This window comes from Aphis gossypii, chromosome X, assembly GCF_020184175.1.
Source record: "Aphis gossypii isolate Hap1 chromosome X, ASM2018417v2, whole genome shotgun sequence".
Taxonomy (NCBI): Eukaryota; Metazoa; Arthropoda; class Insecta; order Hemiptera; family Aphididae; genus Aphis; species Aphis gossypii.
In genome coordinates this window covers 62187767-62202773 of record NC_065533.1, presented here as the reverse complement: position 1 = coordinate 62202773, position 15007 = coordinate 62187767, and the positions used below count along the sequence as shown (strand labels likewise).

Genomic DNA, 15007 nt, shown 5'->3' with positions numbered 1-15007 from the left:
ATTAATTGTCGTTTGTGGACCTTATGAGTGTGTAGGTAGGTAGCAGCTGGCCAGCAGTTCTCCGTCAATCTGTGAGTTTTATTTTTTATTTTTTCTATTTATTACTATTGTTACCTATTTGTCTGTATTATTGCGTATATCTTCTGTTGTGCCACAAGGGCTTCTGGGCTTATATACATTTATAATTATTTTGTCGCGCCATAAGGGCTCATTATATTTATCTGTTGGGCCAGGAGGGCCACTTATTATTACGTTCTGTCAGGCCGTACAGCATATTATTTATATATATTTTATATATCGTGTTTGGTCATAAGGGCTGCCTTTTATATTAATATTAAAGCTTTACAGCTCCGCAGCCTCATCAGCTGACATATATGATTATATTATACTTATACTATTGTTTACCAGCTATATAGCTATAATAGCTGCTTATAATATTATTATTTATCTCGTTCGGCCATAAGGGCTTTGATATATTAATTATTATATTTGTATACGATTATAATATTGTGTTGCTGTGATGTTTATATATTTGTTAATTTATTATCGACATCGTGTATTGTACAGCAATGAATTATTTACCTGCAACGTGTTATCGTTTTATTATTATTTATTTGTAAGCACATACATACATATTATACACCGTCACACATTCACCATACACTAAAGCACTCTCCGGTCTTGCTCGGCGACCCCATCCATCTCCTTTGAGTCGCTATACATACATCCAGTGATGTAGTCGTAATTTGTTTAGTGAGTATAAACTCTTAAATGTGCTTGGTAAATAAACTTGGGGGACTTTTCCCCCACAACCCCCACAACCGTCAAATATTTACTATACTTTAATATATTATTAAAGCGTGGGTTTGTATGTATTTATTGTAATTACAAATTTATTCTGGTTGATAGTATAATATGCTAACTGCTAAGTGATCAAAAAATTTGTTTCTTGACATAACGATTTAAAAAACGAAACTTTTAAATGCATATTTTTTGCATTATTTTCTATTTTAGGGCTTATTTTAAAATTTTATTTGTGTATTCATCTTTTAGCGCATGTATTTCGATGTTTTGTTTTTAAACATTTTTAAATTTATACTATTGTTTTTTTATGATATAAGAAAAAATTATTACATATTTATACTTTTGATTAAAATAAAAATAAATTAATAGGTATATAGGAATACTTGTAGGAATAAACAGTTTTTCCAAAAATGGCCTTAAATAGGGCTTAGATCAATCGGGGAAATAAAATAATAAAATATCGATTACGACCATGATTGTCGATTGACATTATTTTATATGATCATCATTTTTTTTAGCATATTATTTATTTTTATGATTATTTTAACATTTTAATGTAGGTGTATATATTAATACATATTTAAGCCTTTTCAGCGCATGTTTTGTTGGTTTTTAATACATATACCTAAATTCACGCTTTAAAATATAATTCAATTTTTTATTATTATATCTATATTATGAATTGATGACACATAGATAGTAAGTAATTATGTAATATAAACAGCTGTTTTAATTATATGAAAACCGTAAAATCAATAAGGTTAGGTTATATTTATTTATTAATTCAAAATCATATATATATCAAATTTGGTAAGTATGTAGAATAACTAATGCAATCCCATACGGGCCTACGCGTATACCCGCGTATCATGTGTTATTCTATAAGTATACGCACTTCAGAAAAACTGAGAAGTGGGTATACGCCGGGGCGAATGTAAGTTCTTACACGAGACCTAGCAGGTAAACAAGATACATATGTTAGTTCCTACACGATAAAATAAGGTACATATGTAAGTTCCTACACAGTAAAAAACAGGTACACGTGTAAATTCCTACACTAAGTATATTATAAGTTATCAATCTAATATCAGTTATATCATATTATAATACTGTCATACAGTTGACCCTTTATTCTATATAATAAATAATTCTTTATAATATTTAAGAATTTACCTAAATAATAATTCATAATTTATTGTAAAAAAAAATATAAGTAGTGCATTTTATATAATATTTAATAATTTTAAAAATAACAATTGTAATATAGTAATAATTCATCATTTATTGTAAAAAATATAAAGCAGTGCATTCTATACAATATTTAATAATTAACCTAATAAATATTATCAATTTAATAATTTTAATATAATAAAACAATAAAAAAAATATATATTATATTTTATGAGGTTTATTTCTGAAGCTTATAGCTTTAAAGTGGTCATATTGATTAATTTGTTTAGTTACCTAAATATTCTTTTATTTTTTTATTTATACAATTTTTTTTTCGGTATGTTTTTGACTTATTTTAATTACTAAATTACTCTCAGTTGTTCTTATTTTTATGTACGTATTAACTTGAAATAATTTGAGAATTTCGAAAATTTTAAAAATATGGGGATGTTGATGATAAAAATTTGAATTAAAATCCGAATGAAAACTTTCGCATGCGTTTGTCGTGTGTATTCTATCAGAAGATTGTTTAGCCCATATTTTCGGTGGAAAAATACTATTATTTGTAATATAACTAAATTATATAAATTAAATTAGATAGATAGCTTATAAATTATATATTATACAGAATAAAGGGTTAAAATGTATGACAGTATTTTATAGACGTGGATTGATAACTTATAATATACTCAATGTAGGAATTAACGTACTATGTAATTGTCTACCTGTTACTCTCGTGTAGGTACTTACGATTCCCCATACGCCGTACACCCGCGTATATGCTCCACTACACCACTGGCCACTGCATACATCACACACACACACACACATATAGGTCGGTCGGTGAGCAGTGGTGTATCGTGTACCTGTAACGCGCGAAGTATTTCGGTGACCGGGCGTCGCGTAGTATTGTTGTTCGTACCCGACCCGGCTACTGTGTATACTGTAACAATTTTTATTTCACTAAAAAATAATCATGTATTCAACCCGAACTTTTGAAATAAATGTCATTCGATTGAAAAAGGAACGGAGACTAAATACAGCGTAACTTTATACATAATATTGTTATGTGAGATTTTTAAAAATTGAAAACAATATTTTCATTGTATATTATACGTGTTTGTATAATATACTGTAACAACTTTTATTTTTGTAATAAGAAACTCGGCGGTATTCATAGCCCATACTTGAAACGTATACCACTAGAACAAAATAGAAATGGAAAATGAACATAATATTACACTATAAAAAATTCGTTTTTATGAGATTTTTAAAAATTGCTGTATCATAATTAAAATCATAATCGTGTACTAATCATTATTATAATAACATTAAAAATATTATGTTTATATGAGATTTTTAAAAATTGAAAAACAATTTTTTGTTAAAAACTATGTGTAGGTATACTGTAACAACTTTTATTTTGCTAATAAATAATCAAGTATTGATCTCACAGTTTTGAAGCAGTTTCCATTAGAATAAGATTTAAATTTAAAATAAATACAATGTTAAATTATAAATAATATGGTTAAATGTTAATAACCATTTTTTTATATTTTGCTATTAAAAATCAAGTATTTATTTCACACATTTGTGACATTCTGAACATTTGAATCACTTATTGTCTTCACATTCCACGAGAAAACGATGTACTTATTGCCTATTCACCATTGTCGTGTAAATTTGTAATATGCTCTTTGTGCTCTAATGCAAATGTGCCAGACAGTTTTCTAATCTCATGGGTGGGATCATTATAAATATTTGAATTAAATACTCATAATGTCATAAATTTAGGAAACGGATTTAAATGCTCTAAAATGCTATAAAAATGAGCTCAATAAGTACATTGTAATGCACTCATAATAGATTTTTTTTTTTTAATCCTCTTAAAATTATTTTTAATTAATTTGTTTTATTATATACATTTTTGGAAGTGAAACTATACGCGCGCTGGGATTAAATTTTCAAGGCTACGACACACGAGCCTTTGGACGAAAATCTCTCACGATTTACAAAGCTATGGCTGTATATATATATTTGTCATTATGATTATCGGCGGTCAACGGCGTCGGTGCCGTGTTCTGTTCCTGAATCGGCTAGCTGGTGCACTCCGGTGCGTCACAGAACACGGGACCGGCCTCAACATTCGCTACAAGTCCGGCGACTCGTGTGCTCCGTGTTTGTTTTATTGTTAAGTATAATAAGTAATCTGATTTAATTTTCATGAATAATAATTTATAACAATCAAAAAAAATGTACATATTATGTTGGACACACTAACGTATTCGAAATCAATAGTTTTGTCGTTTAAATTGATTGTTAATGACTATAATGACTAATCGATTGGGAATTAAATAACTGTTACTATCACATCATGTAGTATTAATAAATTTAATTATTTGCAAATTGGTTATTTATCGTTTTTCCGAAAATATAAACATTATCTTTGCTTAATTGGGCGTAGAAAACGCTGTACGCATTTGTAAATTATAACCGATAGTGAAATAATAATTAATATTATCACCAAATTCAATTTGAGTTGTCGTTTAATAGCAGTTTCCTTTGAATTATTGATATTATTATATTTGTCTAATAAGTATAAAAGAAATCACATATTGTATCGAGTCCTTAAGAATATAATATATTTCTATAACTAAGTAAATTTTTTCAAAAACGCTTAAAAATGTTACAAATTAAAATTATATCGTATACCTACTCGATTGCATGTAGAAATTGACATAAAAAAAAAAATAAAATAGTTTTTATGTATATTATGATATTATTTATTTTTTAATTTAACTACTTATTATTAATATAAACATTATAATTTCGAGCCATATACCGATAATAACTAATAAGAATCACTGGAAATATATATTTTAACCTATAACCTGGAACGCAATTACGTATATTTGGATGATTAGTATTGAGATGTGTTAATATAACACGAGGTTAACTTAAATTGGTGATATTTACCACTAATAGACACCCGCAATGTAGTATAATGTGCGCGGGTGTGACGCAATTGTGGATTTTTTACCTTTTTCTTTTGAGAAGAACGATTGTACTTTTTCTCCTAGTTATACTTAAGAAAACACAACATTGTGATTGCACATTTTGTGCACATAGAAAAATAAAATTTATTATAATGTTGGTTTTAAAGTATTTCACAACATTGTGCTTTAAATATCATAATGTCTATAATGATTTGCTTACGCTATACCAAAACTTAGTATAATAATGTAATATAATTAAATATGAATAAAGTATGCACATTATATTAGGATTGGTATATCGTATACTATGTTATAAAACTTATAGTAGCCGTAAATAATTGAAATCAACAGTATTAAATGTTGTTGAGAGCAAAGGTGATGTGTGTGTGTGTGTGTTTTTGTATATAGGTAAGCGTAAAGACTTAGGCTGGGGCTATCCACGGCGTTTTCCGCCGCGTTTCCCGTTGGATTAGCTATACAAGGCGTATCCGTCGAGCGTATTCCGCCACGGATATCTGTACAACATCTAAAAAATTATGGGGCAAACTCGACGTTTTCCGTCACCAGTATAGCCCATCCTAATTTAAAACAATGTAAAATTAGGAGTTTGCGTTTTTATTACTTCGACGTTCGTCCGCCAAAACGCAAGCCGGCCGGCGTTTTCCGCCGCGGATTGAAACGCGGCGTATTACGTTCGTTGTGTATAGCTACCACTCCGATATAAACCAACGCATTTTCGATTCGACGGGAAACGCGGCGGAATACGCGGCGTACGAAACACGGCGGAAAACGCCGTGTATAGCCCTATCCTTAAAGGCAGTAATCGTGTTTGGGGCGCCCGAGAACACGTTCCGTTGACCGTTACGATGTACCGGTGTACGTTAGGTACCTAACCTATACGTACCTACGTGCTTTATAAACCATTGTCACAGCAGACGGTCGACAAAATACACATTAAGGTTAAGGTACAAGACGATATTGTAGTATTTTATAACACACGAGTGTAGGTACATCATTATGTAGAAATATATAAAAATATATATGCATAAAAATATAGATTAGGAAATACTGCGCAGTTTTTCGACTTGCAGGAGAGAAACGTATTGTAATAATACATTGCAGGATGCGTATTTTAGTTGTTCGATTTCATTTTAAGCTGAACTGTGACCAAATCGTACACGTGTGACAAGCGTTTCCGTCCCTTTTGTATCCTAAGTGATTTATATGGCTTACCGTCATCCTCGCCCACAGACCACTCAGACCTGCAAACCTACTGCAATCGAAATAAAAGAATAAACGTTAATAAACATAGAATATTGGAATATACTCGAAGAGACGGTTTTGCCACCAAAATACGAGACCGCGTCTACACTACAGCTATCTGAAATGAAAATTATATTTATCTAATTCGAGTGTCATCATGAAAATATAATAACAATTGCTCTGTTCGAAATAAAAAATTAAAATATCCGCTGCACCGTAACTGCGAATGCATTGTGGTAATTTTATAATACATCTCCTCAACCTTTACTCCGCACATTTCTTTTTCATTTTTTTTTTTTTTTTTTTTGTTTAAGTACAATATATTGTGTAAATAAAGGTTAAAAACAAATAATATTAAATAATTATAACCGGAAACAGCATAATATAAAATATGTATCACTAACATTATTATTATACCAATCATTTTAAATTTAAGTAGAAATAACTAAAATCTATAATTATCTAATAATAATAATAATAATAATAATAATAGTGTATAGACGATATAGAAACAAGTCGAATATTATGTCTTTAAATTGTCTCATATAATATTATTTGATGAATTATAGAGCAGAATATTAAACTATACGCGTAATTTAAGTAACGAGTACGAGTACCTATACTTTAATAAGTAACTTCTGTTGACGTTGTAGAAATAATAATATAACAAATATATTAAAACGCTTAAGGCCTAAGGTTAAACTAAAAAACCAACTAACCGTTTGAACTCAATAGATTGTAATATTATATTATGTATTTAACAGATGGTATGTTAATGATGGTGATGGCCGTTGAACAAGTAGCTACCCACTGCCGACGAAGTCTAATGTCAAAAAAAGTACATAGCGACGGAGTCCTGGTATCGCGGTCTTAATTTCAATACCATACACAGCACAGTAAATCGGCCAAACAAGCGTCTACTTCGCAAAGGTCCCCCACACAGCCACACTGCAACGGTGCCGATATAGCATTAAAATGGGACACAATTTTACCGCCACTGTTGCAGTACGTTTGTATAATAAACGTTTTTGTATTCATTTTTTTACTTATTTAATTGGAAATGGTAAATATTTCTGTGTTCCAACGTAAAATTTCTTCGATTGACTTATTACAAATGACTTTCTGGTTCATTCCAATGTAAGTACGTATTAAAAAAATTTAATAAAAAAAAAAAAACTAAAAAATATATTTCAGCATGCCTTACACGAGTTTATAACTGTTTAACATTTTAGCGGCTTCCGTAATCTATAATACGGATCTATCAGTAAATTTATGAATTCACAAGTGGTAATTTTATAAAATAAACACTATTATCAATAACGACAGCTTAACTATGGCTAAAACTACTATGAAAATATTCATTAATCTTAAAATAAATACATTTCATCACAATTTAAACTAAATGATTTTTTTTTCATAAAACTTCAATGAAATAAAAAATAATAAATTTATTAAAGAAGCATTCTATAAAATGAATAATTATAATAATAATATAAGCAATTAGACCAACTAGATATGTTATTAATTCACTTACTGTAGATAAAACGTATGAATTCATACATCCGCGGAACAAATATTTATTTGTCATAACTCATAATAATATAGTATTTATAATAGATTTTATAGCAAAATGTTATTTAAACAAGAAGTTAAGATTCTTGTACACATTGATATACCTAATATTATGCAATTGTTAAATACCGTTCACAACATAAAAATATTTTTTCGGAAGTTAATAATCAGTATACATGTAGTTTGTTTATCTTACTTTTTTCTACACTTATACTTTGTATACCTACTACACATATCTTATTTTATAATAAATTCATTAGTTATTAGTATTAACAACATTTAAATAATCGAATGTATAATTGTATTGAAATAAATCACCTTATTTGTAAATTCAATTGTAATTGTTATTTTCAATGTAATTTATTACAAATTTGTATAGTTGTGTTCTATAGGTCTAATATATCTAATAATCTAATAGTGTATCTAATACACTTATTATTTTATGAAATAAGTTTATTTTTAACACAGTAAACAATATATATTATATAAAAATTATGTTTAAATGTTTTTCAAGGGATTTTTAATGATGTTTATACAAAATTAGAAGACTCTATTTTTGATATTTAATTTTCAGAATCCATAAAAATGTTTTTTTTTCACTTATTGATTTGTGAATAATTAATATAATAATTAATCATCAAAAATGTTACCTTATTTGTTAATATATTCAACTCTCCTCTTTAACTTGTATAGGAGGTTTTTTGGTCTAAAACCAGTCAAGTTTTTAGATTTAAAAAAATTTTTTTTTACTCACAACTGCAACTAACATGTTTTTATGGTAATGCATGTCTATTTGATAATTTTTTAAAATATAAAACTATAATATCTAATCATATTATGTGTAAAAATTCGCAATTATTAAATTTTTAATCGTTAACAAATCATTCAATATTACAAAATTGAAACTTTTACCATTGATTTAAGAATAAAATTTAACATTAGCAATAATAATTATTAAATTCACCGTGTTACTAGTGGTACATGTAATGTGGTATAATAAGATAAACTTGTGATATGGAATGGTTTCTCAGAATTTATTGAAGTACCCTAGTAGAAGATTGGATATAATTTTCATACAACATTTTTATTTTCATAATCAGACTTTATTTTCTCAAAACATGCACATTAATTTTAATGTTAAGAAGTAATATAAAAATAATAAAAAAAACATATGTATGTGTCGTAGGCATATAGTCAAAAAATTAAATTCTTTTACTATACCTATTCCTACGACATATATAATTTTATTAATAAAAACAAGTATAATTATTAGTGATGGGAAATTTATTTATAAAAATGAACTCGTTCATGTTAAGTTCACGTAATATGAACGCATTCTTTCCCATCACTGGTAATTATACTTACATTTCATGAGACCATCTTGAAATTCCTTCATAGTATCTCAACACGAGTGTATGACAATGTTCGATTGCATGTTTAGTCTTAACAAGTGTTGTTTTTTTGACACCTTCCCACTTCATTAGGAAATACAGACTGTCATCGAGATTTGTAACTGTGATTATTTTTTCAGCTTTGAGTCCATATTTGAAACCATTAAAAAACACGGGCTCCTCATCTGACATTTCATTAAGTTTCTCCATCATTGTTTTCTTGTCCATGATATTCTGTTAAGAAAAAAATGTAAATGTATTTAATAATTTTATTAGTATTTTCTACATGAACTAACAACTAAAATTATTGGTCTGATAATTTAATCTTTATTTTTAAAAATTGAATTGTATTATAGGCACAAATTAGGTACTGAGAGTTTAGGACTACATGATCCACTCGTTCTATTATTCAAATCACTAAAATCATTACAATTATTTTTATTCAATGAATGAAATTTTAAGATAGCGCTGATTTGCACTATAGAAATAAAAAAAATGTAAAACTTGATAGTGAATATTTTGTAGATAGTACCTAGATACTGACTCAGTTTACGCATTGTTACTTAAGTACATTTTAATATCTTATTGTGATTTACCTATTGAATATAATACGGTATTAGATCATATTGGTATTTTTATAAAATATTAAATTTTCATAAACAAAAAAAAATTACACACAATTTAAAAATTTAGCTTGGATTATAAGTAATAACGAATTGTAAACAAGAAAACAATGTAAACACCCTAGCTCAATTTCATATGGAATTTTCTAAACATTTTCAAAAATAAGAAAATCACAAGTTCAAGTACCTATTATGTATAGCAAAACATTTAAAAAAATCCAATTTTATTAGGAAATAGGTTTGAAAATGTATTATACAAGATTCTTCATCAGTAATTCATACTGAATCTGTAAACATATTATAATATTGATACTGAGAAATGTCAGATAACATTGCTGTAATGATCTATACATTTTGAAAGTATCATTGGATTAGATACTTCATTAATTATTTATTTATGCGTTCTGCTCCAAAAATATTGGTAGATAATATAAAATAATATTATATTTGTTTTGTCTTTTTATGTAATTGTGACGGGTGTCCTATGACATCTATTCAGTGGCAAATGTTTACTCTGGAGTATGGGCATGCTCATTTACCATAATGCATTATAATTTATAGTTCTATTTAATTTATAATTGACAAACAATACATAAATTTGTATTTATTTATAAATTAATAAAAATGCATACAATTGCCACACACTCTTACATGTAAATTATATAAATCATTGTCGGAGCACGACCCACATTGAGCATGCTCAGGGCGGTTTGTACTGCGGCTGATGGTTGAGCGAGTCTCAGAATAAAAAATATTTTACAGCAATAACAAGCGTTGCATAGCTTGCGCACACAGCTATCGCATGCTCTATCAATGAATGCTACGATCAAAATAAACATAAATTTAATAAAATAAATAATAACTTGATTTTTACATGTAGGTAAACAATTTTTAATATAGAACCAGAAGTTGTTCATCCGATACAATTGGAAACAGAACACCGTTTGGGAATTTGTAATGACAAAGGTGAAAGATAAGCAATATATGCATTATGCAAAGCCAATCAACAACTACAAGTAGAACAACGGTTTTGGTTAAACAATAATATTTAGGTATGCCATATCAAGAACTTTCACGCAAACTAGTAGAATATTGAGTAAAAAACACAAGACAATGTTGTATACATGGAATGAAGTGGCATTAAAATAAGCAACAATACCTGCTATAAGAGTGACTATGAAAAGTATATTTTCCAACTTCAAAGACTGCTCAAATTATGTCGGCCAGGTGCAACAGATTATTGGCCAAAAATCTGGATACGCTTGATTTTCTTTATAAAAAATATGTAGAATCACTATAAACACAACTAAATCAACTTGTTAATTTTTAATATTATTTAATAAAAGAAAAGTTTTTTGTATCTTTCAAAATAACATATACGAGTGACAGGTCGTTCATGAACGAGTCGTTACAAACGAATGAGTCCGACCGGGGAATGATCAGGAACGATTCCACGCGATTATTTTTTTTTTCGTTCCATTTCGTTCCTACCTTCCACCCGTTAAATATACATCTACCGTGACTGAGACCTAAACAAGGCGTAATATTGTACAACTGAATAGTGAATACTGATAAAAATTACAGATAAAAATCCTTCGTTATCTCGATTGACGATTATCGAATATTGATTATTACCACGGACTAAGATAATAAAAAATAAAATAAAATATTCTTTGATTATTTTATTATATTTTTTGTTAATTAGGCTGTCATATAGTATGCGGTCTACCTCAAATTAATTAAAAATTATATCATAATATTATAGTATAGTTATTATTGTAGTAGTAATAAGTATCTAGAAAAAAATTCGGGATGGGTCGGTTCTTAAAAAGTTATCGGTTCCGGTTCTTGTCCGGTTCCAAAATATCCCCCTCCTTTCTCGATACCGGTTCTTCTTTAAAATAAATCTTTAGATTAAGAATAATAATTAATTAGCATATTGTATAATACTACAATTTATAATTATGTATACTAATGAGTTATTATATATTATATTTATATAGTGTGTCCCGTTTTATATGTACCACTAAGTATCTCAGCTCAATGGCCTTAGATTGAAAAACGGTTTGCTGTGGTATATAGGTGGTACTGAAGTGCACATTTTCGGAAAATTTCAAATTTTGAACTCCTTTGCTAACGCTCATGCACAATAGAAAAAACAATTTTTTCGAATAGCGACCTTTATTATTGATATCAAATATGGGTAAATAATTGTTGCCTTTAATTAATTTTTATTTAATAATGTTTCTTACAAAAATTATTATTAGGTAATAATTATTAAGATATATAACGTACATCGAAAATGTGCGCAATACACGTTATAAAATTGTTCGGACTACAATATTTTATACGGACATTCGACTCCGGTTAACTAATACATTTTATCGTCCGAGTATAAAATGATGACCAGTTGTTCGCATACGACATTTTTCCGCGGGGGGACCAATTGTCCGGGGACGACTGATTGTCCTAGATCCAAATCACTCGTTACCACCGCGTGACTGGACTACAACCGTCCAGCTCATGCGGTCTTGGTATCGCGGACTCGATTTCAGTGTCATACACGGCCACGGACAAGAGTCCACAGCTGCACAGTAAATCGAACCGTCTACTCTACCACCACTCAGGTCGGTGGTGGCGTATCCGTCGCGTTTTGGACGTTGCATATTCCGCGCCGTTTTCCGTAGAATTAAAAATATTATAATAATATATTCGTCGGTCGCGCTACTCTCCGATATAAACCAATAATGCGTTTTTAATTAGACGGACAACGCCCGCGGCCTTGCATAGTTGCTCCAGCCTTATCGTCTTTTTACTAATCAGCTCGGATTTTATAGCACTAATATTTACAAAAATATGCGCTACAATATATTATTATGTCCTTTAAAATAATCTTAAAATAACCGGTAAAAACATGAGAAATAGCAAAAATGAAAATTTATTTTGTTCACAAATTAAAAAATTTAATATTTATAAATTAACATACATTCAAAAAAAAAAAAATAATAATAATAATAATAAATAAAAGAAATTGTAAATAGGTAATAATAACATTTTTTTTTACTTTCATAAATATCAAATAAACATAGAAAATGTTAAGAAATTGACGAATCATAAAAATAAACGTTAAAAAAAATTTGACTTCTAATTTAGTTTTAGAATTGAAGTGGTACGGCGTATCGGTCGTATTAAAACATGACGTCTGGTGGTACTTGTGGGTAAAAGGTTGGGAGCCCCTGCCTTAAGAAGACGTGTGTTCTCGGCGCCCGGAATGCACCGAGGTGCACAGTTTGGGAACCGCTGAATTGTAGATTTTATTATATTACATTACGTAGCACTGTAGCAGTGGTATCGGCCGTCGAAATGCGTAATTTACGACTGAAAACCATAATATTATTTTCGACCGCTCGTCATATACACACACACACACACACGTGCGCGCATACGAAAAATACGATCTTTACATAATATTATGATAACATCCAATTACCACTGAGTCACTGATCGCTGTAACTCAAATACTACGGAACGTAAAAACTGAAATTGAAAAATAGAGGTTCTTCTCGTATATTTTCACCGTGCAATGAGAGAAAACATTTTCAAAAATGTTTTAGTGGAGTATTATAACATTAACCGTAATGATTCACCGCCAACAAGCATTGTGCTGCATGGCACGGCGGCCCGAGGGTTTCCGGCTACCTAGAATCTATCCCTTTTGTCCGATGAGATTTGTTCCTTGAAGTTAATCGATAAAAATAATCTCGTGGCACGTACAACAAATTCCTACTCTTATATTATATACATATACATGAAAAAAAAAACACAAAAATACGCATGGGCGAAGCCTACAAATTCGGCTATAGTAATACTATAATATAAGCGATATAACGTACGACCGGTCCGCGTATCGGCGACGGTCGGTTCACAGTTCAATCGAATTTCGATAAGGTCGATCACCAGAAAACCTACGATTACCTAAATATTCTATAATTTATTATTAATAGTTCTACAAAATATTATTAATTTTACTTTGAATATTTCGTTGATTCACTCGACTATGAAATAAAAACGCTCTTCGAATCTGACAACCAGTGGCGGATCGTGGGCGCTGGTGGTGGGGGTGCGACTCTAACATATAAAATATGCCTAATTCTGGTCATATGCATAACAAATCGACGAATTAAATGTAATATAATTTAATATTTACTATGTTATGAGCACAATTCGACGTGTTGAACTAATTAAAATTAAAAACAATACAATTTATGCTTAAAACAAGTATACATTGACTATCTACTTCCTTCTATTTGCAAGCAGCAGTAGAAAATTAATTTAATTTAATTAACCTATTAATTATTAGTTATTACTATTATAATTTACTAATTGTTATTATTATTTTACCTATTTTATTATTTATATTAATAATTATCACGGTTGTAGTATAACATTAGACTTACCAGAATTTAATTTTGAATTATATATATATATCATTTTTATAATTTTTTTTCTTATTATTTTAATGAAATAAGTTTCAAATTCCCATTTTTCCCTTTTATAAATCTTGACGTAAAATTATTTGTTTTGTGCAGCATGAAATACCTATACATAATAATATAATGTAATTATAGATGAAAATGTAATAAAATATTTTAATTATATTTTCGGACTTTCTGTCCGACAATAAAAAAATGAATCCGGACATTTTGTTCATTTTTTTTTCAAAACGGACTTTTTGTCTCCCGATTTTTGACCGATTACCGTATTTTACCGTATGGACGACGCTGCCTGTCGTCCTGAATTCGAATATAAGATCGCAGCTTAAACCGCACGCACACTGTTGCAGCGTCTCCGCCTACGTACCTACATTGTACGTGTTCGGAATTATTATTGCTAAATGCACAGACGACGCTGCTGGTCGTCCAAACCCTGCTCGTGTGTGTATGCTCCTGTTATATTATTATGAGGGGAACAAATTTAATGTTGGCCAACAACAACTATTTATTTTCTTACAACTATTTTGCTAGTCGAATACGAAAAAGCTTGCAATAGCGCGTGCGTCCTTTAGAATCGCAAACGGTTACATTTTCGTAATTTCGTGAGGTACGCTACAACGATTTCCGCAATCGGTGGGAATCCGTTCAACACGCCATGCTTTTTAATTTTTTAGTAAAATTCAATTATTAATATT

The 15007-nt window shown here is 29.4% G+C and overlaps 1 long non-coding RNA gene across 1 annotated transcript; it reads left to right on the top strand.

The window, feature by feature from the left end:
- The first annotated feature begins 7 nt into the window (after positions 1-7).
- On the top strand, positions 8-7270 carry LOC126552118 (uncharacterized). The gene is made up of 2 exons (XR_007605961.1): positions 8-71; positions 6998-7270. It is a non-coding gene; the product is annotated as an uncharacterized LOC126552118 (long non-coding RNA).
- The last annotated feature ends 7737 nt before the right edge of the window (positions 7271-15007 follow it).